The sequence below is a fragment of the Pollicipes pollicipes genome, unplaced genomic scaffold, assembly GCF_011947565.3.
Source record: "Pollicipes pollicipes isolate AB1234 unplaced genomic scaffold, Ppol_2.1 Scaffold_4740;HRSCAF=5597_pilon_pilon_pilon, whole genome shotgun sequence".
Taxonomy (NCBI): domain Eukaryota; kingdom Metazoa; phylum Arthropoda; class Thecostraca; order Pollicipedomorpha; family Pollicipedidae; genus Pollicipes; species Pollicipes pollicipes.
Genome location: NW_023596545.1, coordinates 8,230,542 through 8,256,759, shown reverse-complemented (window position 1 = coordinate 8,256,759; position 26,218 = coordinate 8,230,542). Strand labels below are relative to the sequence as shown.

The window sequence follows — 26,218 nt, the reverse complement described above, 5'->3', positions numbered from 1 at the left end:
CGTCTACCCCAACAAGATGCGCCTGGACGAGGACGTGCTCGCCAGCGGCCAGCTACGCTCGCGCGACCGTGCTGAGCTCTGCGTCGACACCCTGGTCATTGAGGACCTGGTGTACCTGGGGCTCAACACCTGCACCGAGCCGCCAGTCTCCGGCCAGGTGCGGCTCCGGCGCCTGGGGGCAGCTATGAAAATGTTCCGTACTAGCCATTGTTATCTGTCTCTGCTGTACCATGTATTTTCGGTTTGATGTCATGTGTCGAGAAAGTTAGACCCGTGCGCCATTGCGCCGCCCTCATCGGGCCTCGGCGGTGCCGCGCCGCAGTACCTGGCGCACAGCTGGGGAGGGGGGGGGGGGGCGAGGTTCGCCGCGAGGACCTGTGCGCCGCCCTCACCGGGCCTCGGCGGTGCCGCGCCGCAGTACCTGGCGCAACAGCTTGGGGAGGGGGGGGGGGCGAGGTTCGCCGCGAGGACCTGTGCGCCGCCCTCATCGGGCCTCGGCGGTGCCGCGCCGCAGTACCTGGCGCACAGCTGGGGAGGGGGGGGGGGGGCGAGGGTTCGCCGCGAGGACCTGTGCGCCGCCCTCACCGGGCCTCGCCGTGCCCTGCTGCAGTACCTGCGCACAGCTGGGGAGGGGGGGGGGCGGAGGTTCGCCGCGAGGACCTGTGCGCCGCCCTCACCGGGCCTCGGCCGTGCCCTGCTGCAGTACCTGGCGCACAGCTGGGGAGGGGGGGGGGCGAGGTTCGCCGCGAGGACCTGGTGCGCCGCCCTCACCGGGCCTCGGCCGTGCCCTGCTGCAGTACCTGGCGCACAGCTGGGGAGGGGGGGGGGGGCGAGGTTCGCCGCGAGGACCTGTGCGCCGCCCTCACCGGGCCTCGGCCGTGCCCTGCTGCAGTACCTGGCGCACAGCTGGGGAGGGGGGGGGGGGGGCGAGGTTCGCCGCGAGGACCTGTGCGCCGCCCTCACCGGGGCCTCGGCCGTGCCCTGCTGCAGTACCTGGCGCACAGCTGGGGAGGGGGGGGGGGGGGGCGAGGTTCGCCGCGAGGACCTGTGCGCCGCCCTCACCGGGCCTCGGCCGTGCCCTGCTGCAGTACCTGGCGCACAGCTGGGGAGGGGGGGGGGGGGGCGAGGTTCGCCGCGAGGACCTGTGCGCCGCCCTCACCGGGCCTCGGCCGTGCCCTGCTGCAGTACCTGGCGCACAGCTGGGGAGGGGGGGGGGGGCGAGGTTCGCCGCGAGGACCTGTGTGCCGCCCTCACCGGGCCTCTGGCCGTGCCGTGCCGCAGTACCTGGCGCACAGCTGGGGAGGGGGGGGGGGGGCGAGGTTCGCCGCGAGGACCTGTGCGCCGCCCTCACCGGGCCTCGGCCGTGCCCTGCTGCAGTACCTGGCGCACAGCTGGGGAGGGGGGGGGGGGGGCGAGGTTCGCCGCGAGGACCTGTGCGCCGCCCTCACCGGGCCTCGGCCGTGCCCTGCTGCAGTACCTGGCGCACAGCTGGGGAGGGGGGGGGGGGCGAGGTTCGCCGCGAGGACCTGTGCGCCGCCCTCACCGGGCCTCGGCCGTGCCGTGCCGCAGTACCTGGCGCACAGCTGGGGAGGGGGGGGGGGCGAGGTTCGCCGCGAGGACCTGTGCGCCGCCCTCACCGGGCCTCGGCCGTGCCCTGCTGCAGTACCTGGCGCACAGCTGGGGAGGGGGGGGGGGGCGAGGTTCGCCGCGAGGACCTGTGCGCCGCCCTCACCGGGCCTCGGCCGTGCCCTGCTGCAGGTACCTGGCGCACAGCTGGGGAGGGGGGGGGGGGGGGGGCGAGGTTCGCCGCGAGGACCTGTGCGCCGCCCTCACCGGGCCTCGGCTGTGTCGTGCCACAGTACCTGGCGCACAGCCGGCGAGACGAGGTCCGCCCGCGAGGACCTGTGCGCCACCGTCTCCGAGCCCGCGCCCGACCAGCCGCGCCACGCGCCCATGGCACCCTGCAAGGTCCACGGGCTCGACGAACACCGCTGGAGCTACACGGCGCAGGTGAGCGCCTGGAGCGGGCGACCGTGCAGCTGCGCCGCCGCCGAGCGCGGCGTGGCGGCGGCGCTGCACTGCTGAAGTAAGACGGTGCTCTCACTCTGACGACAGTTCGCTGCTGTCCGGTCAAAGCCGACGCTTGAGATCTACTTCTGTAAGTTTCTTATCCCGTATTGACTGTTACACTTTCCGCCGCTCTTGGTAGGTTCAGGTGTTTCTGTGAGCGCGTCGGTGGGTATTGACCTCGGACCTCGGACTGTCTCCGCAGTTCACGGGGTGCCCTCGTGTTACCATATAGCTGCTCGGGGCACGTTATCATCAGACCAACTTTATCGTGCCTGAACATGACGAGAACTGCGTTTGGCCTATTAACATGTGGGCTTTGGTAACATTAATGGTCCTAATTTGCTGCGGAAACTTAAATGGCATGATGTTCACACTTGTGCTGAAGTGATGCGTTAATAAGGCGCACTTGGGCTCGTTGATGGCCGTTTTCAAGGCTGCTCGATGTGCGTCGGTTCACAGCCTGCTAAGAGATCGTTGGCATCTGTGGTGGTCACATCACATATTGTCCATATACACCGGAACAGCTAAAAAATCACTCCGTTGAAAAACGTGTGAGCGACGGTGGGTTCCAATACGCTAAACTATTATAAGACTTTTGATGGCCTGTATTCGAAAGTTGAAACACCTGCGAAGCGCAAGTGGCTGAGCTGGTCATGTTGGTATGAATGGGCGTTAGCGATTGAAACGTTGTTGAAAAACGATGCTAACATCGCATTGGATCCGCACAGCCTTCTAAGCGGTTTGAATAATGCGATGCAGTTGTATTGCCACCGGCCGGTTTAAGTATCGATGTCAAGTGGGTCCTCGAATCCGACCACAAGCCGGATTTTACATCGCCTGTGCAAGCTTGCTGTACTTATTTGCTCATATCGTACATCAAGTTTTTTCAACACAATTTCGTTTACGGTTTCGAGCATAGTGAAATCAGATGCTGTAAGGATCACACGATAGTTCACCACGGCACCATTTCCGGGGGTAGGTTACGTTCTTTGGGCGGTGCTCGACGCTCTAGAGGAGGTCAATAAGGTGGTCACCCTCCGACGTATGAGTGTAGCAGCTCGCTTGACTGTCCTTTGCCCCAGGCCAGTGACATGTCACATAAGAAGCCAAAGGTGTTTGAAAGGAAGCGAAAGGGAAAGAAAAAGCGAAAATAATGCAAAGGAAAGCGAAAATAATATATATAATATATGAATGTATATAGGTATATATATATATATATATATATATATATATATATATATGTGTGTGTGTGTGTGTGTGTGTGTGTGTGTGTGTGTGTGTGTGTGTGTCCGTGTCCGTGTCCGTGTCCGTGTCCGTGTCCGTGTCCGTGTCCGTGTCCGTGGTCCGTGGTCCGTGTGTGTTCGATAAAAAATGAACCCCGACTCAGCGTTGACGAGCTTTTTAAACATCACTCAAGTTTCCGGTCGTTTGCCTTAGCATTATCGATTATATTTGAGATGGTTCGTGCGAAATCATTCATATTCATTATATTCGCCAATCTTTGTATTTTTACGTTTCGAGATTTTGTCTCATCGTCGGAGAAGGCTGAATGGTACACAAAATAAGTTTTTAGTTTCAAAGAATGAAAGTTGGCCAACTGAAAGGCATGGCCAATGGAAGTAAAGCATCAGTAGAACTCGCCGCCCATCACCTATCAACTCAAGGCTTGTGCAAGAGTGTGTTTGTCTGCTAAGGGCTGGAGAGGGTTCGTTGATGGGTTTCCCAAATTCAGCCGTCTTCTGTCGTTGCATGCCTGAAGAATGTCACTGGTGTCTGTCAGTTGTTGTGTCAATGTCCTGACATGTTCCTGTCGCGTGTGGTCCAGAGGTGCCCCGTCGCGCAAGGGCACTGTCAGGCGTCGTGAGTGTCGTGGTCACGCCAATGTAGTGTATAGAACCAAGTTCGCGGCCTTCGATATTGCGTTGGGATCGATGCACTACATTGGTGCATTTTTGGTTTCCTTGGTTCGTCCTGGGCTGTTTCTCATAAGGAAGTTAGATATTTTCCTATTGCGATGAAATTCATGGACGCGATGGAAATGACAGGACGTTAACGCAACAACTGACAGGCAACACTTGCATTATGCAGGCGTGCGACGACAGGAAACGCCTTTAAATGTGGGGAAAGTATTCTTGTTAACAAACTATCCAGCCCATAACAGACCAACACATTTTTGGACAACACTTGAGTTATTAGGTGGTGAGCGGTGAGTGTTATTGATGTCATTGTGATAATGTGTTCGTGTCTTCGTAGTGCTTCCATTATGAGTGTATTTTATAAGTGTGAAAGTAATGAAAGGATTTTGTCTTACTTCAGTTAGCCATATTTCCTTTGTCTTCTCTGTACCAAAAGTTGTTTTCAATAGTAATGCACAATTTTGGTCCCTTAAAACTCAAACTTACCTCTTGTGCCATTCAGACTTCTCCGACGATGATACAAGATGTCGAAGCGTAAGAATGCAAAGATGGACGAATATTGAATGGTTTTGCACGAACCACCTCTAATCTAAACTTCAATGCTAAGCCAGAAACCCTGAAACTCGAACGATGCATAAAAAAGCTTCTCAATGCTGAGTCAACGGTCATTTTAAATCGAACATGCAAAAAAGGAAGGAATCTGCCAGTATATATATATATTATATATATATATATATATATCGTGTGTGTGTGTGTTATGTAGATATACATGTATCTAATACAATTCCCGTATGTCCGGTCACATTGATTACATAACGGCCAGCGTCGTATGATACGTTCCAATGTCCTTGTCCATCCTTACTGTCGTCACCAGCCCAACCATCAGTGGGCGCTTGGGTTCTAGATTTATAGGTTTGATAGCCTGAGTTTCAGATGGAGATAGGGCCGTGGCAACGATCTTTCACGGTATATCTAATGTTGTATACTAAAAGATCCGCAATTTCCATTGTCTACAGTTACATTAAGTTTGGCAAGGCTTTGCCGCACCGTTCGGAAATTGTTCTGTGTAAATCTTGACGGGCTCATATTCCCCCCCCCCCCCCCCCCCCACCCCGACCCGAGCGCTTGCTGTGGGAAATGTTCATATTTGAAGGTATTGAAGCAAACATCATGTATGATAAAACAAGCCCACTTATCACTATTGGTATGTGTTTTAGGTGGAAAAGGCTGCTCTAGACAGCACGATTCTCTGCTTAGTAAACACGCTTCTCAATGCGTCGTGGGTTGATTACATCATCGTATCTTGCACAACATTGGTCGAAAGCCAGTTGACGGCCATCATACATGGAAATTGCGCTCACAAACCCAGATATGAACGCCTCGATGATGATGATTGGGGTTTTAGGGCGCGTCGACTTCTAGGGCCATTTTGCGCCCATGAACGCCTCGATAATTACATTTATCTTGGCCTTGATCGCCGCATGGCATGTGGAATGGGAGATTTGAATGACGTTATTATGGCGTCATGAATGCCAAGGTAATTTTGAAAAACTCTCCCCGATAAATCTGACCATATTTTCGCGGCCGTATATCTCAGAAACTAGAAGGGCGTAGGTCTTGAGAAAGGTTGGGATTGTGGACAGCGCCGAAAGGTCTTCAAGAAGGCTATTTCAGCTCAAACCCCATATAAACGTGGAACATTTCCTTTAAAGGTCGAATGTTGTGTTGGACCGCAGGGCTCCATCCTTCGAGTGACTATTTGTATAAAGTTAGGCAGCCATGATGTCTCGGAGCACTAGCGTGTCCGCCTCCGCGTGGACGTCATATTGATAATGCAGTGCAACACACCAGCTGTACCAGTGCACCGGCCCAGGTGTCCTTGCCGAGCACACCAGCTGTACCAGTGCACCGGCCCAGGTGCCCTTGCCCAACACACCAGCTGTACCAGTGCACCGGCCGAGGTGTCCTTGCCCAGCACACCAGCTGTACCAGTATAACGACCCAGATGTCGGCTTTGTACCCGGCGGCAACTCTGTCATAGACAGTCCGTGAGTGTGTAGCTGGGAATCATGGTAAACAAGCTTGCGTTCGGCGAAGCACGTGTTGCCCAACATCTGCTGGCGTCCGGCTTGGGCACCGCTCTGACGGACGCTGCCTGACCTTTAATGCCCAGATGGCGGCCCTCATTGCAGTTCTGCCAACGCACCCGCGGTGGTGCAGTGTAGGGTAAATGCTAATGCCATCAGCTATCGTCTTATTCGGTGTGGCCAGTGCCCAGGCTGCCACCATCATCGCAGTTCAGTGTCCGTTATGTACTTGGTGTGATCTAAAAGGTACAAGATTGTATTGCTGTGCAAGCGCTCGTGTAACGCGTCTCTCCAACTTTGCAAACAAAGGTCGCCAGCTTACTGTGTTAGGCAAATGTGCGGAATTGCTGACGTTGAGAGACGGCCTGACAAGGCAACCTCATGGTATGCCCATACCTACCTGCGTGTTTTGTCACGGTTTCCATTAAAACAACCGCACGCCGCGCTGTTACTGTCCATCGGGTTTTATTGCTTCGGTTCGCATGAGTCTGGATATCCAATCATAGACATGTTGAACGCAAGCTCGCTTAAGTTGGGGACCGCTGGCGATCGTATTGTCGATCTAACTAAAATGGTAGCGTTTCGATGCAAACAAATGGCCGGAGCGCGCACTGCAGCCGGAGTAAAACGGCGGTGTAAAATCAAAGCAACCTAACCTTCATTCTTAACAGTCGTAGTAAAATATAGTCGCTTCATTCTGCAATGACATCAGATCAACGTTAGTCTAATGCAGTCGCTTCATTTTCATCAAATCAACGTTAGTCAAATGCACTGGCTTCATTCTACAGTGGCATCAGATCAGCGTTAGTCAAGAGTAGTCGCTTAACTCTACAATCAAACCACCTTCCATCGTGCATCGCGATGTTATCCGTTCAAACAGAGCACACTTGAGCCAGCAGTTGTGTACATGGCTCAAAATAGACGCCGTTCGCTGAAAAAATATAGTGGCGACATCGTTTGCGACGTGCTGCCTCTAGCGTCATTGTCAACTTTGGGGGTAGGAAATCGTACAATCGAGGCTTCACTCCCGTATGAGTGAATGCTATTCGGATTAAGAGTCAGCTTCATAGACTAGACTCGGCGGGCAAGAGAACCTTAGCTGTACGGCCGGAATTGGTTCACAGAACTTGTCTGAGAAAGGCTGTCTGGAATGATGGCAGTCAAACGCGCAAGGCGACTGTTCTGTGATGAAGTCTTACGTAACAAGATGGGGTGGTAGAGTGACGGGAAGTGGTCATCCTCCTCGAACTCTGTCAAAGCGAGCAAAACTTAGAGGGTGTGAAGGCTCGCTAATAATCCGTGCGCACGGCGCAACCATCGACGGCATGCCCTACACGGCACCATTTGCGGCCTTGCGGCGCTAGACCGCGGTCCGAGGAGTAGCCGACGTGACGGCCGTGCCGTCCGACTCTGGCTCCGGCTCCTTGACCAGGTTCGTCACCAGCAGCATGAAGCCGAAGCCGACTAGGATGGCCGACAGCTTCACGAGTCCGTTGCCGGGCTTGGCGCGCTCGCCGCTGATGATCTCGAAGAGGACGACGTACAGAATGGTGCCGGCGGCCAGCGCCTGCAGCACGTCCGTCATGAGCGTCTGCGAGGCGACAATCGCCACCGGAGGACGAGGCTAGCATACCGATCAGGATGCCAGCCGGCGAGGCGAGCACGAACACCAGCAGGGTGATGATGGCCGTGCGCAGTGGCTGCGGCGATGTGGCCAGCTGCTCGCCCAGGCAGAAGGCGATGATGGACTTGTGGGTGGCGATGGCGGCGGTGAGCAGCCAGGCGCTGGTCTCCGTGGCCTCGAGCCCGATCGCCATACCTTCGAACACAGAGTGCACCGACAGCGCCACGGCCACGATCAGCACGCGGAAGCTGCCGAGGTTGGCCGGCGGTGCCATGTGTGAGTGCGAGTGGCCGTGTCCGCTGCTGCCGCCGCCGGCCGAGTCGACCACGGCGCCGTAGTCGGGCCGCGACGCAGCAGCCGGTGGCCCGGCGCCGCCATCCCCGCCGCCAGACGCCGTCTTCAGAATGGGCGCCTCCGCGTTGCTGCTGGCCGCCTCCGCCGCCGCCGCCGCCGCTGCTGCGGCGGACGCCGATCGTCACTAGTTCCTCGATAGCGTAGATGGTGAACATACCGACGCAGAGCAGCACCTCGGCCAGCGGGAAGTCGGCGCCGGGCCCCAGTTCTGACAGACTCTGGCGGAACTCGGGCAGCATGTGTGCGAACACAGTGGCCAGCAGGATGCCGCCACCGAAGCACTGTAGACAGGAGAGCGCCATGTTGACACGGCCGTGCTGCGTGCCGGCGCGCCGCAGCAGCAGCGGGGGTCAGCTTGAACGGCAGCAGGCCCAGCACCAACGAGGTCAGCAGCAGCACGGCGAAGCCGCCCAGCTTGGCGGCCGACCACGCTCATGGCGGTAGTGTTCGCCGCGCACCGGTTCGCAGTCAAGCGCGGTCACTGCGCCGCCTAGGCGCCGCTTGCAGGCCCCGCGGCCGGGCCGGTGCAGGTCACAGCCCCAGTCGACACGCGCGGCGGTCGACAACCGGGGCGGGGGCGGCGCGCGTGCGCGTTCTCCCGACTCCGCGATCGCTGGCGGTCGCTGTACCGTGCGCAGCGAGACGAGCAGACGTGCCGTGTGCAACTGCGGCCGTCGTCGCGGGCGGGCCCCTTCGCCGTCCGGACGGTCGGGCGAGAGCAGAGGCGCGCTCAGGGACCGGACGGGGGAGGCCGGAGGTGGCCGTGTCCGGGGGCAATGCGCGGCGCCGCGAACCAGCCTGGCGGTGCGCTCGGAGTCGGATGCTGGGTGGCGGACAGGTGGCTACAGGCTAGTTTTGGACATTGACGAGATCGCGTTAGTAGCGCTCTGCACTGCCACGCTCGCCCCAGAGCCGGTGCACGCCGACACCGCCTCTGGGCGTGTCTGAGTGTCGGGTGAACCTCGGCCAACGACCTTGGGCTTTGGAGCGATAAAAAGCCGGCTGCCGGGCTGGAGCTCAGAGGGAACTGGTGGGAGGGGGCGCGCGGGTGTGCTGCCCACTGCGCTTCGCTACACGGGCTTGGGAATTTCGTCACTCACTGAGAGTGTTTGCATGACCGCGCTGACTCCAAAGTAGTGCAGAGCTATCCTGCAGTGATGCCTAGATCAAACATGGCTGCAGCGGCTGCTGCTGAGACTTCTGCCCCTGCGGTTTGCTCTGCGATGGAGGGCTTTTGCAAAGTCGACGTATGGAGTCTTGCTTGAAAACGAGAATATGGGACGGTTACGTAACCTCGGGTCCTGCTGAGGCATGGACGTCCTTTGGGCCGCATTTGATCTGTCGTCAGCACCTTTGTCAGCACCAGTCATGACGCAGTATCCTCCCTACGTCACGTCATGTGAACACAGTCACGTGGCCTGTCAGGTCACGCTCCGGCTGGCGCCGCTACCAGGATTTTTGTCAGTCCGTCAGCATGGAGATTGGGTGTAGAATTACATAGCGCTACCAGATTAGATAAAGCGCTCTTACAGGAAAACGCGAGTTTTTCTGGTAGGTCATGCGTTTGCGAGTTCGTTAGGTGGGGTCAGGGCACTTGTCTCTATTTGGGGGATGCGACTTAAGATAGATAAAAAAGGAAATTGGGCTGTCAAGACCAGCCATGACAAAGTGATTGACGGTGATTTGTTTGGTGTGTAACTGTGTTCCCCAGAAAATGAACAGCGTTAGAGTAACCGTAAAAGTAACGCGTCTGCGTTAACCACTGCGCGTCTGAGAAGCCAGAGGTGCGGGGTTCGATTCCCCGCGTTGCCCGCCCTTCCCGCCAGGGTGAGAGGCAGGCGACGCCATATATAGCCTCAGCAGCTGAGTGTGTCGTAAAGCCCCAATGACAATGACAATGACAGTAACCGTAAAAGATCGTTCGAAAAAGAGGACGAAAAAGAGAACAGGAACGAAGCGCCCCGTGTCTCGAACATGGGCTTTGCTATTACAAGTGTCAAGTCAGTACAAGTTCAGTTAGAGAATTGGCTCCATGTCAGTACAATTAGCAGTGAAGGATCGTTAGTCCTTTCCTACAAAAAAGCGCGAACGTGTCAAATGGGAAGGGAAGAAATTTGAATGAGACGGGACTGGGAAGAAACACTCAGCTCACGGATGGGATAGATGGGGGTGATACTGGAGCGTAAGCCACATCTCGATACGCCATTTTAAAGGCAGTGTGGCGTGGTTGGCGACAAGCCAGAGTAAGTGTGAGGTTTGGAGTAATTAAAGGTTAAAGAAAAAGGGAAGGTTAAGTTAAAAAAACTTCCGTCAGCCCTCATACCGGGCACTCCGTCAGCATGCATTACGTGGCGCGTTCCAGCTAACAGTGGTGCAGACGGCAGATCGAACGGGCCCTGATGCGGTGCCTACCTGTTAAAGCTGCCAATTATTTTGATTTGGAATGCCTGCATCCGCCCCGTACCCAAATTTAAAAGCCCCCACCCGCCCCGCAAGATAAGTGTCCCCCCCCCGCCCGAAAGTCCGCATGGGCCCGCCAACTTTATCTTTCATTCTAGGTACTCATACCCAACCCTGAAATTTGGTTAGTGCCAAAAGAACAAGGTGTAAGAAACCTGATATCACATCCATCCCTTCTGTATTATGTTTGGTCATAACTAACATAAAAAGGCATTGCATCGGTTCCAAGGTGCTCACACTGAGCCTCATAATATGAAGGTTACCACAATAATCTCCAAGTCTGCAAACAGTTATTTCTGCACGTGTTTTTATAAACTAACCTTAAGTGAAACTGTTGAATTTTATTCATTTCAAGATCTGGGACTTTGACCCATTTTGAAGAGGGCTGCTGAACTACCAACGGATGCAATTCCCTTGGCTCTTGGTTCTGGTGAACGTCTCTTTAACTCAAACGAGGGCCACACTTCCAACTCTTTTCAACAAGAAATAAGCTCCCTGTATGATCCTAGGTGACTTAAACGCTCATCACTAAGCCTGGAGATGCACTAGCACGAATCCCCGCGAACACCTCATCGGCTCGCTTTTAACTGCACACGGTCTTGTCTTTCTCAGTGATCAAACACTAACACAACGCACGCCAACATCACCTTTCCTGCTCTCGATCTTTGACTTTCGTCAGCTCTCATCGTTCCCCCACCATACTTAAATACGCTTGGATTATCTAGTCCTCATTTCAACCCCCGCTGGAGCGTCAACAAAGCGGAGCTTTCCAAGCCTGAAGGGAATGCCCCACAGTTGGCGCATATTTCAAGAACAAAATCTGGTGAAACGTCGTGACCAGTTACGTCTGACGTGGCACTGGGTAGCGCGACTACAGCGCCGTCTACACATAACAAGGATATCAATCTTGCTTATTTTATTGTCGCATATACACATTTTCTCTCGCAGAAGCGGCATTGGTTGAAAATGAGAGAACAAGAAATGCATTGGTTGAAATTTGAACCAACGGAGTACTGTGGACCATGTGATACCCCCATTCCCAAAGGCAAAGTGGGCCTCGAAGAGAGTCGCGGTGGTAAACGCCACGGGGAGAAGCCAAAGACGTAGTAAAACGTTTTGTTGCATTCGCGAGAAAAAGCTTCATGTTCGCATACCTTTATGTAAACAGAATGTTTTAAGCTTTCGTAGCATTTGTCACACCAATATTTTGACGAATTAGCGCGTTACAAACATTACCGAACACTCACGTGGAAAAAGCATGGCAAATGAAATGCATTACTTTCATAGTGGTGGGCAGGAAGTGCAATTATATTTTCCCCGCAGGAGCGGCTACTTTAAAGTGCAGGTTCGAAATGTTCTATAGGATTTCGACAAAACCGGTTATTTTATTAAACCGTGTGCGTTTGATCGTACAATAAGTGAAAAGTACAAACAAGTTGGCACACTCTTGAAGTTGATGCTTATTATTTTGAACGTCTCGATCAGCCTTACCACGATAAATGATTGTTATATATCATATTCATAACTACTGACGGTTGGATGACAGAAATTGTTTCAAATTTGTGTGGAGTTTTCAACGGGAATGGCTGTTTTGAAGATCACTCAGCGCACTTCAAAGCCGTGGCCTTTTTAAGATTTGAAATCATCTGGTTTCTGAGCTAGACGCTCTTAACCTGTGCGGACTATTTCAATGCCACCCAGGCATGCATTATCCCTTAGGAACGTCACGCGAATGCTTCCGCCCCATTGGCCATGTGGCACTCAAGGTCAAAGCCCGCACAGAGACTCCTCTGTGCGGCGCGTGCCTGGCGTACGTACGAGGTCCCCATTAGGAAGCCTCTTGGCTTACTCGTTCCGGGCGCATGCAACCTGTCCTGGACAAACGGGGGTCGCGAGGATAAGGGTTGAGACGAGAGGTAGGATGAGAGGGGCGGATGATTCGAACACGGCTCTCACTTTGTATCGAATGATACAGGAAGTTAAATATTGGTACGAGCTTTTACAGAAATTTGACAGGCAATCGAACGACCAAAGAATAGCACCTTAATCGATGATGTGAGTATAAGTTAACAGTGTAAAATCACGTACAAATATGTGAGAACATCACGAGAAAGGGACAAAACAGGACCATACGGCGATATTTGGTCCAGTAACGCCTTCAGCATCGCCACGTGCTAGAGATCACCTTCCTGGAGATTGAAGTGCTACATGTGAGTCGGCCCGCCTGTTACAGTGGCAATTCTGACACGGTCAGTCTGGCGGCGACATGACGTCATAAGGATGTTCCACTACGTGATGAAACGTTGATGCATCGAGTGTTGCATGAACTAAATAGGACAATTATATTGTCTTGAACGGTCTCTGACACTTGAGAGCACACCAATAGTTCTTATAATCTTATTTCCCCATGTCTGATGCTTGCTCCAATACATTCAAATGTGAAACATTACCCTTAACCACTATCGCCATTTCGGCATGTTTGTTTGACACTGGATTGGCACGTTTTCGTTTGAAGTCCTTCACCAAAGTATAGCTTTGCTGTGTATTCCAATGACACTGAAGTTTTGAACGAGATGTCACAGTCGCCGGTCTGCCCACAAAGTTGCCGGACACCGCGGCTTTTCCTGACCTCGCCCGGCCCTCCCTCGGTCCACAGCGCGGCCAGGCACCATGGTCTTCGTTAACCCCGCCCGGCCCTCCTTCGGTCCACAGAGCGGCCAGGCACCACAGTCTTCGCTAACCCCGCCGGCCCTCCTTCGGTCCACAGAGCGGCCAGGCACCACGGTCTTCGCTAACCCTGCCCGGCCCTCTCTCGGTCCACAGAGCGGCCAGGCACCACGGTCTTCGTTAACCCCGCCGGCCCTCTCTCGGTCCACGGAGCGGCCAGGCACTACGGTCTTCGCTAACCCTGCCCGGCCTCTCTCTCGGTCCACAGAGCGGCCAGGCACTACGGTCTTCGTTAACCCCGCCGGCCCTCCTTCGGTCCACAGAGCGGCCAGACGCCACGGTCTTCGCTACCCCGCCCGGCTCTCCCTCTGTGGACAGAGCGGCCAAACACCGCGGCGTTCGCTAACCCCGTCCAACCCGCCGTCTGTCGACAGAGCGGGCAGCTGCAACACCCTCTCGTCCAACCTCTGTCTGGACGGGGACGGCATAGAGGCGATGCACCTGCTGGCGGTGGTCCCCTGCTCGGGCGCGCCTTCGCAGCAGTTCGACTTCGTTCACACCGGAGCTGTGATGACGGGACTGAGGCGGCGCCGGCGACGCTGGCGGCGCGGCTGGTGAAGACGGTGCCGGGTTTTGAAGGCTGGCTGCAATACTTGGCGGCCGCCTGGGCCTGGTGAAGTCGGTGCCGGGGTTTGAAGGCTGGCTGCCATACTCGGCGGCCACCTGGGCCTGGTGAAGTCGGTGCCGGGGTTTGAAGGCTGGCTGCCATACTCGGCGGCCACCTGGGCCTGGTGAAGTCGGTGCCGGGGTTTGAAGGCTGGCTGCCATACTCGGCGGCCACCTGGGCCTGGTGAAGTTGGTGATGGTGTCGCGAGCTGTCCGTCCTACACGCATTGATCGTGACGGTCCGTGCTCTCCTTGAGTTCGGGATCCTTGTAATGAAGTGACTTCAGTTGTCTGTGATCATGCGGTGGTTTCAGCCGACCTTTGGTGTGGCCTTATTGTGTTCGGTTCGTGGCTTGTAATGCAGCCATGGGCACATGTTCATAGCAGTGCCTTTGTTATATTTTTGGCATGTGAACTGGTAGCACTTTTGCTGGTATGCATCGTCTGAGTTTGTTCCCGATAATGCTCTCTAGATCTGCGCTGAAGACCGTGAGTCCGTGTAGGTTCCAGGACAGAATGCCGCATAAACGCTTATGAAGTAGCAAAGGGCGTCAATACTAAAACAGGCGGCATTGTAAAGTGTTTTACTCTGAAATGTCGTTGAACGTAAATGCTGTGTTGCGAACGGGTCGCGAGGCAACGGATAAAGGTACGGACCATTCCACATCATATCAGCTGTGTCCTATCGCAGACTGTGTTTCCATTCCATGTTCTCCCATTTTCTGGGTTTGGTGATATTTTCTGATCGCAGCATAAAATTATGGCTTTGTTGTGCTACCAGGCCTTGTGATCGGACACTGGTGTAACTGGTGTCGCACTACCACTTTTGTCCATGTGTTGGTTTGTTGGCCATGCTCGTATATATTCGTAATGTGACTTGTTAAAATATCCGCCCAAGTTCATATCCCTCAGCGTTTTCAATCACACGCAAACTGCCTGTAAATTTATCGCAAACCGCTCCTCGGTGGCTATAGTTATATTATCGTGCGTTTGCGTTCATAATGTCAACTTTTGTGCTACACAAATGTTTTGCCTTTGTTATTTTGTACCAGTTCTCGTTTGTGCTGCTGCGTACGAATCTCTTGAAATTGTGTCTATTTTGGGTTGGAGTGGCTTGGGACCAAGCGCGTTCATGTTGTGCAGATGTTGTATGCGATGAGCCATCCATGACTGCCGTTGTGTAGGATTATCATATCGGTGGAACCCCAACTCTGCCCCTCTGTCTTACATCGAGAGACTCTCAACCAGGCGCGTTGATCTCTGAAGGAGACGTAGGAGCTCAATCTGATCGCAGTGGAGGTCTGTTATGAGACTAAATTTTGGTCTTCGTGGTCGGTCCAAGCAATCAATGTGATTTCATCATGAGAGGGGTCAGGTGAAGATCACCTGATCTGCCCTGGCGTCGGCTTGTTGTTACTTCCCCGGGATCTCTGGCCACTGGGTCACCGCTGTTCGTCGGGGTTCCGCCGGTCGTGTGATCGCGCGCGCTACACCATTCCACAAGCCAACCCAGAACGACTGCCAACGAGGGTCATTGTTTTTTCGTATCAGTTAATGAGACATTGTTACATGTGCACTGAATAAAGGCAGTACTACCTTAGCTATGCTCGTGTGCCCGTGGGAAGATGATCAGTAATGTCGCCGAAGGCACAGGGCCAATGCAAGCAATTCGCGGTATGTGCATGCAGATTCCCACCTTGAAGATTCACCTTGAGAGTTCGAGCATTTATGACGGACGCTAGTTAATACGTTTTTATCGCCTTTTGCCAACGCATTGTCGTCCGGCGTCCCTGTGCCTCTCTTCAGTCGCTCTTCGCATATTTTCTGTATGCAGCCATATCATGTGCCCAAAATCTTCGGTCTGGTAGCAGTATTGTATGCTTTTCAAAACTGCGCATACTCGACAAAATACGGCAGAATGGTATCAGATCGCCCACAGTCAGGCCAGCTGTCAGCACTTGATCAATAAAACTGAGTCTTAGGCGAGGCAGGTTAATTGCGGGACCTGTCTGTCAGACCCATGAGCGCATTGCGTTTCGGTTAGGGATCAGCTAGCTTCTCATCGAGAGCGTTTTGACTTGTAAGTTTGCATTGAATGGGGTTTGCTGGAATTTTTGGGTGAGATGTAACGTGCGAGGTGAATATTTGTCAGTAGTTTCCTGCTCGGTGAAAGATGCATCTCCCTAAATAAACGAAGTGCGTGGTATCGAGCTTGTTTCTTCACCTTATTATATTGAAGGAACATCAAAACTCTTGGATCTGGGCAGCTATCCTTGGGAACATGAAGGAGTGGCCAATGGCCATATAAAATGACAAGTATAGCTTGCTTGGCTAGTTGAGCATGAGCAGCACAAGGCGCTTCAAGCTTCAATGCCTCCATCCCTACAGTGCTATGACACTGAGCTATATTTGTTGCATGACATATAAATTAAAGGTACCCACTCTCAAAATTATTTAGACTGCAAAGACAGGTTATTCTGAACATGTATGGTACAGCAGAGACATCAAGATGTTGAATGGGCATAGCAGAGATGTCATCGCAAGGTGTATATGCACACCCTTATTTGCTTGCATTTGATGCACAGTTCTGCCAATTTTAGTGCATAGAAAGCCAATTTTTCAAGCAATTATTATGCTGAGAATGAGATTTTACAGAAATGTAATGCCAATTTCTTGTGCTGAGGTAACCAAAAAAAAAAATCAGTGGGATGCATCCTGGCTTGAGTTTTGCACATTTGAACTCAAGGTTCAGGGCTTTAAGACATGTAGGCATCTGGCACAGCAGATTATTTTTTGTAGGATGGCTCAAAGGTGCCTGGGCAGTCAGTGAGGTCTGAAACCACAATGATCCTTATTTTCATTTGCACTATGATTGAAGTAGTGGTGTTTGAGGATCCAGCTTCATTTAGTGGGTGTTGCATGAAGGTGATACCTATTTGGCAGCTGTGAATATTTGTTTGGTAAACTGAAGGTGAGCTCAATAACTATGCTGATTGATATGGATGGTTGATAGTACTGAACATTCACAGGCAGCCATAGCTTGCTTCTGTTAAAACATTAGGTGCTTCATAATCATTATGGGCAAATGTTGCATGGCCCTAGTACATCCTAATCAAATGGATGTGATGTGTTTTTGGAGCCCTCAAGCATGACTGCAGTTACATTTAACATGAGCAGAACAGCCTCAAGCCCACACACATTGTGGTGTTTTCGAACAGCCCATGTAATGTTGCATCAGTATTGCTAGCATTCTAATTAGATGTGTTTTGTGCTTCTTAAAGCAATATTGCTATCATATAGTATTACTTCTCCTGTTACATAGCTGTTACCAATACTGGCACAATAATGAACTGCATGACTATTAGTTAAGCATGTTTATTTGAACTTTATTCTGCTTTCTTGAGCATTCCATGTACTGTGCTCTCTATACTATGAAAACCCCTTGTGCATGCTGCACCTTGTGCTGCAGCATTGATGGGGTGTTGTCAAAATGATATCATATTGGAAGAGCTTGGCTGCTCTCCTTGGCCATTGGGATGTGCTGTTGAGTCAACTAATTTTTTTGGTCCTTTCCAGCATTGAATCATGTCAAGTAAGAAAGAAGAAGCCTTGGCACACATAAAGGAAGCTGAAAAATAGTAAGCAGTCTAGCTAATAATGTAAAGCACATCCAGGGTTACTAGATGTGTTTCATTGATAACTGTAATGTGAGGGGTGTGTTTGCTTGAATGTCTATTTGTCACGCATCATGGCTATAACTTGCATCACACAATAACATTTGATGAGTGTATGTATATAGCAGTTGCTTATTCAAAGTATTTTTAATAAACCTTTATTTGGTCTACCATTAGCATTGTGGTGTATTTATTCATGTCACAGCTTAGGAACTTTTTACTGTGCATATTATTTATTTCATCTTAATGTGTAGGTTGTGCTTGTTTTGTAATGCATATGCTTTGTTTTCAGCCTGAAAACATCATTTTTTAAATGGAAGCCAGATTTAGACTCAGCTGCAGATGAATACAACAAAGCAGGTGAGTATATATTATATGTTCCACACAAAAAACATCTGTGAACTTACCTACCTGCTTACACTAGTTGTTGACTAAGAAACATGTGCATGACCATATGTTGTCTGATTTGCAACCTTTCTTAATAATTTGATTTTGCATATTTAGATGGGTCTTCCATTGCAGACAATCTGTCAAACCAGATAACAAAAACAAAACAGGACTCACTCTAGTATGTTATTGGCCCTGCTGCCATTGTTTCCAAACCTGATATTTATTGTGAGTTTGTGAACTCCTCAGCCATCATTGGCTGGCTCTACCTGCTGTTCCACATATATGTGACTAATTTGTTAGGCAGTTTTATTTATGCCTCAACTCCAGTCATGAAATATGAATAGCTGTGTGCAATGCAGTCATCTGACACAGAATTGAATAGAGAAGCATGACAACCATAAACCAAGTATCTGTTGTGCATATCCTTTGCATTGCTGCCATGTGCAGATCACACTAAGCTGTCCTGCCATTGTGACAGCTCACAGCTCAATCTGTTGATTTTGGATTGCTTCTTTTGTGATGAAGGCTTTGTTGCATCATCTGTTCATGTGTATGTTGAATTAGAGTCTGCTGCCATCACTGAAAGTTGCACCATTCAAAATGGTATGGAAATTGACAAACATCTTGAGTTTCAACCACCTCTTGACAATCTTTTTCCAGTGTCAATAGACACCTGCAGGTGCCACATGACCTAGGTGGTCAACAAGCCTTTATCATTATCACCATCATCATCATCATCATCAGTAGGTGCCTGCTTGGCCATGCATCATGTGAAGTGCATGCTTTAAAAAGACCCATTACTTCGGAGCTCTGTGCGAGAGCTATATCGCCGATCAATGTGTCACATTGTTACTCATGGGTTTACCCAATCATGCACAAAAACCCATAATGATGTTCGCGAATGGTGAACGGAATGTGAAAGCATAGCCATGCATCTGATTTTGTTCAAGAGCCTGGATGTCGTTTTACTGATAAGTTGATCAGTTACCGCCAGGTCGTATTCCTGGGAAAGGCTCCTTGGAAAGGCTCTGGCCCTGTCAAATTCGCGATGTTTAGTCGTGCTGATCACTGGCTTGAAGTGCGGCATTCCACCCAGTGAAGGTGGCCTCGTACTGCGAACAACTCCGATGCCCGCTGGCTTACCTATATTGCGTCAGACTGTTTTCATTGATCACCACCCGACGTACATATGTAAGCGCGACGTACGTTAATAGCTCCAAGCACCAGCTAATGACGCCGCTCCTGACTTGTTTCTTGAATACATGCGCTTAGATCTGCTGCTGTGCTGCTGTCGGCTCCGCCCGGCTGATGACTGGACTGTTGGGTGCTGTGCTTAGTGCAGCGCCCCTTTGCACCAGACGGTGTACTACTTAAAAACGGCACGCTCATCGTGGGCAGTTACAAAACATGTAGCCATCACTATGAATCTGCAGCCGGTGTGTGTCTCCGACTGGATGCCCGAGAGTGGGGCGTCCCGAGCTGACGCGCCGTCAGCTGGCCGGTTGGCACCTGGGCGGGCGGCGTCACGTGGGTCTGACCTGTTGCCCGCGGCAGCCACCTGCTACAAGACGGTGCGCGCCCACGCCGAGTGCCGCGACTTGCCTCGCAAAGGCCGCCAACTGCCACGAGCAGAACGGGTCGCTGTTCGCTGCGGCCAAGTGCTACGAGCAGGGCGTGCTGATGAGCAAGGAGCTGGCCGACCTGCCCACCGTCATCACGCTCTGCGAGCGCGCCGCCAAACTCTTCCAGGTGGGAAACGCGACCACGCGGTGAGGTGCACACGATCCATTGGGCGGTGCTGGGTTCGGGTGCGTGTTCCGGTGGGCGGTGCTGGGTTCGGGTGCGGTGTTCCGGTGGGCGGTGCTGGGTTCTGGTGCGGTGATCCGGTTGGCGGTGCAGGTTTTGGGTGCGGTGTTCCGATGGGCGGTGCTGGGTTCGGGTGCGGTGTTCGGGTGGGCGGTGGTTGGTTCGGGTGCGGTGATTCGGTGGGCGGTGCTGGGTTCGGGTGCGGTGTTCCGGTGGGCGGTGCTGGGTTCGGGTGCGGTGTTCCGGCGGGCGGTGCTGGGGTTCGGGTGCGGTGTTCCGGTGGGCGGTGCTGGGTTGGGGTGCGGTGTTCCGGTTGGCGGTGCGGAGTTCGGGTGCGGTGAGATGCGAGCCTGCGGTCTGCGCCGGCCGTCCTGAGCACACATATTCAGACGGTCGGAGTATGCTATGCGCGCAGAAGACGCAGTCTCCGTGCTGGGCTGGGTGACAATCGATGCGGATTTGCTGATTGTTGTCCGCGGCGGGCCGTCCTCACGTTTACCCGTTCCGGACGTGGCTGAGCCGCGCGGGCCCTCCTCACAGTTGCCCGTGCGGACGTGTCTGAAGCCGCGCGGCCTCCTCATCGTTACCCTTCGGACGTGTCTGAGCCGCGCAGCCTCCTCACGTTACCCCGATCCGGACGTGTTCTGAAGCCGCGCAAGCCCTCCTCACGTTACCCGTGCGGACGTGTCTGAGCTACGCGCGGCCTCCTCACTTGACCCGTCCGGACGTGTCTGAGCCGCGCGGCCTCCTCACGTGACCCGTCCGGACGTGTCTGAGCCGCGCGGCCTCCTCACGTGACCCGTCCGACGTCGTCTGAGCCGCGCGGCCTCCTCACGTGACCCGTCCGGACGTGTCTGAGCCGCGCGGCCTCCTCACGTGGACCCGTCCGGACGTGTGTCTGAGCCGCGCGGCCTCCTCACGTGACCCGTCCGGACGTGTCTGAGCCGCGCGGCCTCCTCACGGTGACCCGTCCGGACGTGTCTGAGCCGCGCGGCCTCCTCACGTTACCCGTGCGGACGGTGTCTGAGCCGCGCGGCCTCCTCAACGTGACCCCGTCCGGACGTGTCTGAGCCGCGCGGCCTCCTCACGTTGACCCGTCCGGACGTGTCTGAGCCGCGCGGCCTCCTCACGTTGACCCGTTCGGACTTGTCTGAGCTGCGCGGGCGCAGTCCCGCGCGCGCTGACGGCGGGCGCCGTTCCAGCAACACGGCAGTCCGGAGTCGGCGGCGCAATGTCTGGAGAAGTCGGCCAAGATTCTGGAGACGTCGAGGCCGGCCGATGCTGTGCCGCTGTACCAGCGCGCCACCGATGTGGTCATGCTGGAGGACCGGCCGCGCACCGCCGGTGGGTTCGATTGCCCCCCCCCCCCCTCCCCCCCCCCTCTCCCGGACGGTGCAGTGATGGTGCCTCCAACTGTTCTTTGCGCAGCAAGGTAGCGCCAGGGTCTATCCTTCTCGGCCATGTTGGGCGGATGGGCCCAACTGTCCTTCCCTGTTTCGCTGGTAGGCCAAACTCTCCCCTCCTGACGGTGCAATGCTGGGGACCCAACTGTGCTCCCCTGGCTGTGCCGTTCCACTGAGTCTAACTGCCCTCCAGTGACGTTATGCCACTAGTCCTAATTATCCTTTCATTGGATGGTTCCGCCGGTGAAGTCATTTTTCCCGGCAGTGGTGTCAGTGCACCCTCCTTTCCCGCCTGTGATGTACAGCAGGTCAGTGCCCTCTTGGCATGGTGTGATGTTGCTACACCATCGCCATTCAGAAGTGTCCTGTGGTCGTCCTGACCCTTCCGATTGGGTGCACTGGTTGATATAACCCGGCGTTCATGGTTTTACCTCACTGACTCGCTGCCGGGTGGCTCTGGTCAGCGGATTTTTTCCTTCATGTCCTCGTGTGCAGTATTATCCTACCTATATGCGACTTCTAATGCGATTCCATAACAAAGTGTCACAACAGAAACTGCTTCTGCGACATGGTGTTATAACATCACTTTCACTGTCAATATTGATACTCAACATTGCTGCTATGCGACAAAAACTTATGCTGCACAAATGTATACTCGTCATGTTTTCTACTGCGAACGCTTATACATTCAGAAATTATGCACGACATTATTTTTACTGCAAAAACTTGTACGCAAGATCAATGCTATACGACGACACTTATACTTTCAATACTCATATCCATCATTATACCCACTGCAAGGACTTGCACAACCATTGCTTATTTACGGCATTTATTCTACCGTAAAGACGTCCACACGGTTTGAGTACCACACGACAAAAGATAGGCTTCACAGATGTGTAATCGTCATTACCTTTACTGCAAAGACTTAAACGCAATATAAGTGCTACGCGACAAAACGTGCGCTTGCAAATCTATAATTGTCATTACGTTTATTGCAAGAACTCGTATAATATTAAGGGTGTGCGTAGCACTACTTCTTCTACTGATGCTCGCCGTGAAGCACAGCATGCGTGGGACATCTAACAGCGGTTTTTGTAGGAACAATTCACAGGTTAGGAAGGAACCTCAACTGGACAATACTGCAACTAAAATGTATGTTATGTCAATACGAAAAGCTGTTTATTTATACAGATAAGCGTTAGTTACGATAATCGAAAAGCTGTTTCTTATTATGCCACCTTATTTTGTATTTACCACGTTTTTTGCACAAATTTCACATAACTATGGGCCAAAGAAGAAGTAAAATCGCTGACAAGTCAAGACTACATAGTTTTTACAGTAGACAGATGGACATATACTTTTTTAAATAAAATATTTTATAACTTCAAGTTTTGTTGTGTACCACTAATATCATCTGCTATAGCTCGTTGCAGTGTAAGTAATGTCGCATATAAGCAATGGCCGGATAGGTCTTTGCTGTGTCAGTAATGCCGGGTATATTTTTTACGGCAGAAGTGTTGTGGTGTAGCACTCACGTCATGTGTGTCTTTGCAGTGGAGGTGATTGTCGCGCACAAGTAAAGGCTGCATAATCTTTTAGATGTAATAGCGTGTATAACTAACGTAACACATCTGTCGGCAGGAGTTTTGCCGTGGTACTTACGCCGTGATATCTTCCAACACTCTCCGTTTTCCTCCCGCTGGGTTCTCACGAAGCGAAGGAGGTTGTGGTAGACGTGACGGAAATTTGTTCGACAGCGCGTGGGCGGGGGGTTTAACCGACAGAACGGGCCTAAACGCGATAACCCTGCTCTTGCCGCCAGCCAACTACACCTCGAAGACATCCCGGCTGATGGTGGCGCCTGGTCGCTACGGATGAGGCCGTGGTGTCCGTCCGCAGGGAGATGGGGGGTACCAACAGGTGAGGGGGGGGGGGGGCTGGCAGTCGAGGCGGGGTATCAACAGGTGAGGTGGGGGCCAGTATGTGAGGCGGGGTACCAACAGGTGAGATGGGGGCCAGTATGTGTTGGTGGGGTACCAACAGGTGAGGTGGGGGCTGGTAGGTGACGTGGGGTGCCAACAGGTGAGATGGGGGTCAGTATGTGAGGCGGCGGGATACCAACAGGTGAGGCGGGGGCCAGTATGTGAGGCAGGGTACCAACAGGTGAGGGGGGCCGGTAGGTGACGCGGGGGTGAGGTGAGGGTAGGTGAAGTCCAACAGTTGAGGAGGGGGCCGGCAGATGGGGCGGGTTACCAACAGGTTAGGTGGGGACCGGCGGGTGAGATGGGGTACCAACAGGTGGGGTAGGGGCCGGCATGCGAGGTAGGGTACCGACAGATGAGGTGGGGACTGGAAGGTGAGGTGGGTACCAACAGGTGAGGTGGGGGCCAGCATATGAGGCAGGATACCGGCAGGCGAGGGTGGGGAAGGGAAGGGCTGTGTGAAAAGGCCGTGTCACCTTCGTCATTCCTTTTTCATTGCGCTCGCTTCTTCCATCGCAATCATTCTGCCGTGCGTTCCCAGGTAGTCCGTACGAAGTGCCGATGTTTATCAACAGCTTTCCGTCAAGTTATGCCGCCGACACCAGAGATTGGCTTGGACTCTGATCGGCCGCTAGGGTCGCCTGACGCAGCCTCCTGACATGGGACTGCTTCTCTGCCCCGTACCCCGCGTGGTTGTGGCCGGCCGCTGACCCCGTGCCGCCGGCCCCTCAGGAGCTCCGAGGACGCCGCGCAGCTGGGCCGCCTGACGGTGGTGCTGGTGCTGCTTCACCTCGCCAGGATGATGTGGTCGCCGCCAGGAAGGCCTTCGACGAGTGGGGCAACTACTGCGAGGCCGAGGAGGCGAGTCCACGGCGGTTGCCGCCCTGTCGCCGGCAATTGGCCTTTTTGGCATTATTGGGTGATTCATTCGTTTAACGCGAGCTCCATTTGCTTTTGCCAGTTTTCGTGATTGTCCCAGGCCTGCAATGGTATCGTGCTTTAGCCGTTCTGTATGGGATCCTGTTTTTGTATGTAAGGAAAGCTACTTTTAGTCAACACGCTGACGCCCCGCCAGTGCCTCGTAGCAGCCCATTGGGAGCGGACTCGTCCGCCGTTCCTGCTGCCGCCAGATGTCTCCACTGGGCGATGGTTGGGCTGACCGCAGATGTCACCCTGTCACAACTGACTGTCGTCCCTGGCCACATAACCAGTTGATAGCAGATGGCCATTCTGTCCCAGCTGTGACGCCCCAACCCATTATCTCGGATTGCAGGTAGCCACCCTCTCTCAGCTGAGCTGATCCTCTGACCCTGTGACTCGTGCCGCAGGTGACCACCCTCTCCCACCTGAGCTGACCCTCTGACCCCGTGACTCGTGACCACAGGTGACCACCCTCTCCCACCTGAGCTGACCCTCTGACCCCGTGACTCGTGACCACAGGTGACCACCCTCTCCCACCTGAGCTGATCCTCTGACCCCGTGACTCGTGACCACAGGTGACCACCCTTTCCCACCTGAGCTGACCCTCTGACCCCCGTGACTCGTGACCACAGGTGACCACCCTCTCCCACCTGAGCTGACCCTCTGACCCCGTCTGACCCCCTACGACTCCCGACCTCAGGTGGGCACGCTATCCCAGCTGCTGGAGGGCTATGAGGAAGAGGATCCGGAGTTGGCGCGCCGCGCCCTCGGCTCGTCGTTCATCAAACACATGGACATCGACTACGCCAAGCTGGCCGCCAGCCTGAAGCTGCCCCGAAGTCACGGTAGGGTTCCCAGATGGCTTTCTGACTGGAATATTGCGGCGATGGACGCGTCCATGGAGCTGCGTATTTATTTAAGGTGGTCTGGCCTTTCCCGGCGTTTCCTTCACCCATCGCGTCCTTTGCCTGTCCTATATATTTGCTTGCACCTGACACGTCGTCCTCATGCTAAAATGGTGTCACACTGCAAAGGGCGAGAAGCAACCGTTGGGCCGGGGGTAGACGCCCTCCCCTCCGCCCCACTCTCTGAAGATTTAGCATTGTCTGTCTGAATGTGACTGGGCAGGAATAACCAAAGATGGCTGTACTGCCCCCCCCCCCCACCCCCCCACCCCCCCCACCCCCCCACCCCCCACCCCCCACCCCTACCCCCCCACCCCCACCCCCACCCCCTCCCCCACACGCACGCACGCACGCACGCACGCACGCACGCACGCACGCACGCACGCACGCACGCACACACGCACACCACACCTGGAGAACTTCCGTTACCTCTGTTTTGCCGCCATGACTGCCAAAGGGCGCATTCAGAACGGCATTGTATCGTCCGAAAACGCCACGTTTTGCCCGACTTTGGCCATCTGGGGGAGGGCGGAACAGGGCAATGACTTGGTTGCCGGGTTGTGCCTCTGATGCCCGCGACGTTGTTACGTTTGTCCTCAGGCAAACCCGCAGGAGAAGTCACCGACGGCGGAGGCGCAGTCGACAGATGCTCTGGCGGCCAACTTCCAACAGAGCGTCTCCGTGTCGCAGGTGAGGTGGCGCTGCGGCTCCGACGCCGTCGCTGGACTCCGGCGCGGTCGCTGGACTCCGGCGCTGTCGCCGGACTCCGGCGCTGTCGCTGGACTCCGGCGCTGTTGCTAGACTCCGGCGCCGTCGCTGGACTCCCGCGCTGTCGCCGGACTCCCGCGCTGTCGCTGGACTCCCGCGCTGTCGCTGGACTCCGGCGCTGTTGCTAGACTCCGGCGCCGTCGCTGAACTCCGGCGCTGTCGCTGGACTCCGGCACTGTCGCTGGACTCCGGCGCCGTCGCTGGACTCCGGCGCCGTCGCTTGACTCCGGCGCCGTCGCTTGACTCCGGCACTGTCGCTGGACTCCGGCGCCGTCGCTGGACTCCGGCGCTGTCGCTGGACTCCGGCGCTGCCTTTGGACTCCGGCGCTGTGGCTGGACTCCGGCACTGTCGCCGGACTCCGGCACTGTCGCTGGACTCCGGCACTGTCGCTGGACTCCGGCGCTGTCGCTGTGTCGGACTGCAAATCAGCTGGGCCGCGTTCCTCATTGGCAAAGTACCTACTTGAGTTGCTACTAATGATGTCGGAAGTACTTACATCATACATAAGCGACTAACCTCCA

At 54.1% G+C, this 26,218-nt stretch overlaps 2 pseudogenes; one reads left to right on the top strand and one right to left on the bottom strand.

Moving 5' to 3' along the window:
• Window positions 1–6,917: 6,917 nt before the first annotated feature.
• LOC119098989 (zinc transporter ZIP1-like) lies at window positions 6,918–8,391 on the bottom strand (annotated as a pseudogene).
• A 7,401-nt stretch (window positions 8,392–15,792) lies between these two features.
• LOC119098986 (gamma-soluble NSF attachment protein-like) lies at window positions 15,793–25,137 on the top strand (annotated as a pseudogene).
• Window positions 25,138–26,218: the final 1,081 nt, after the last annotated feature.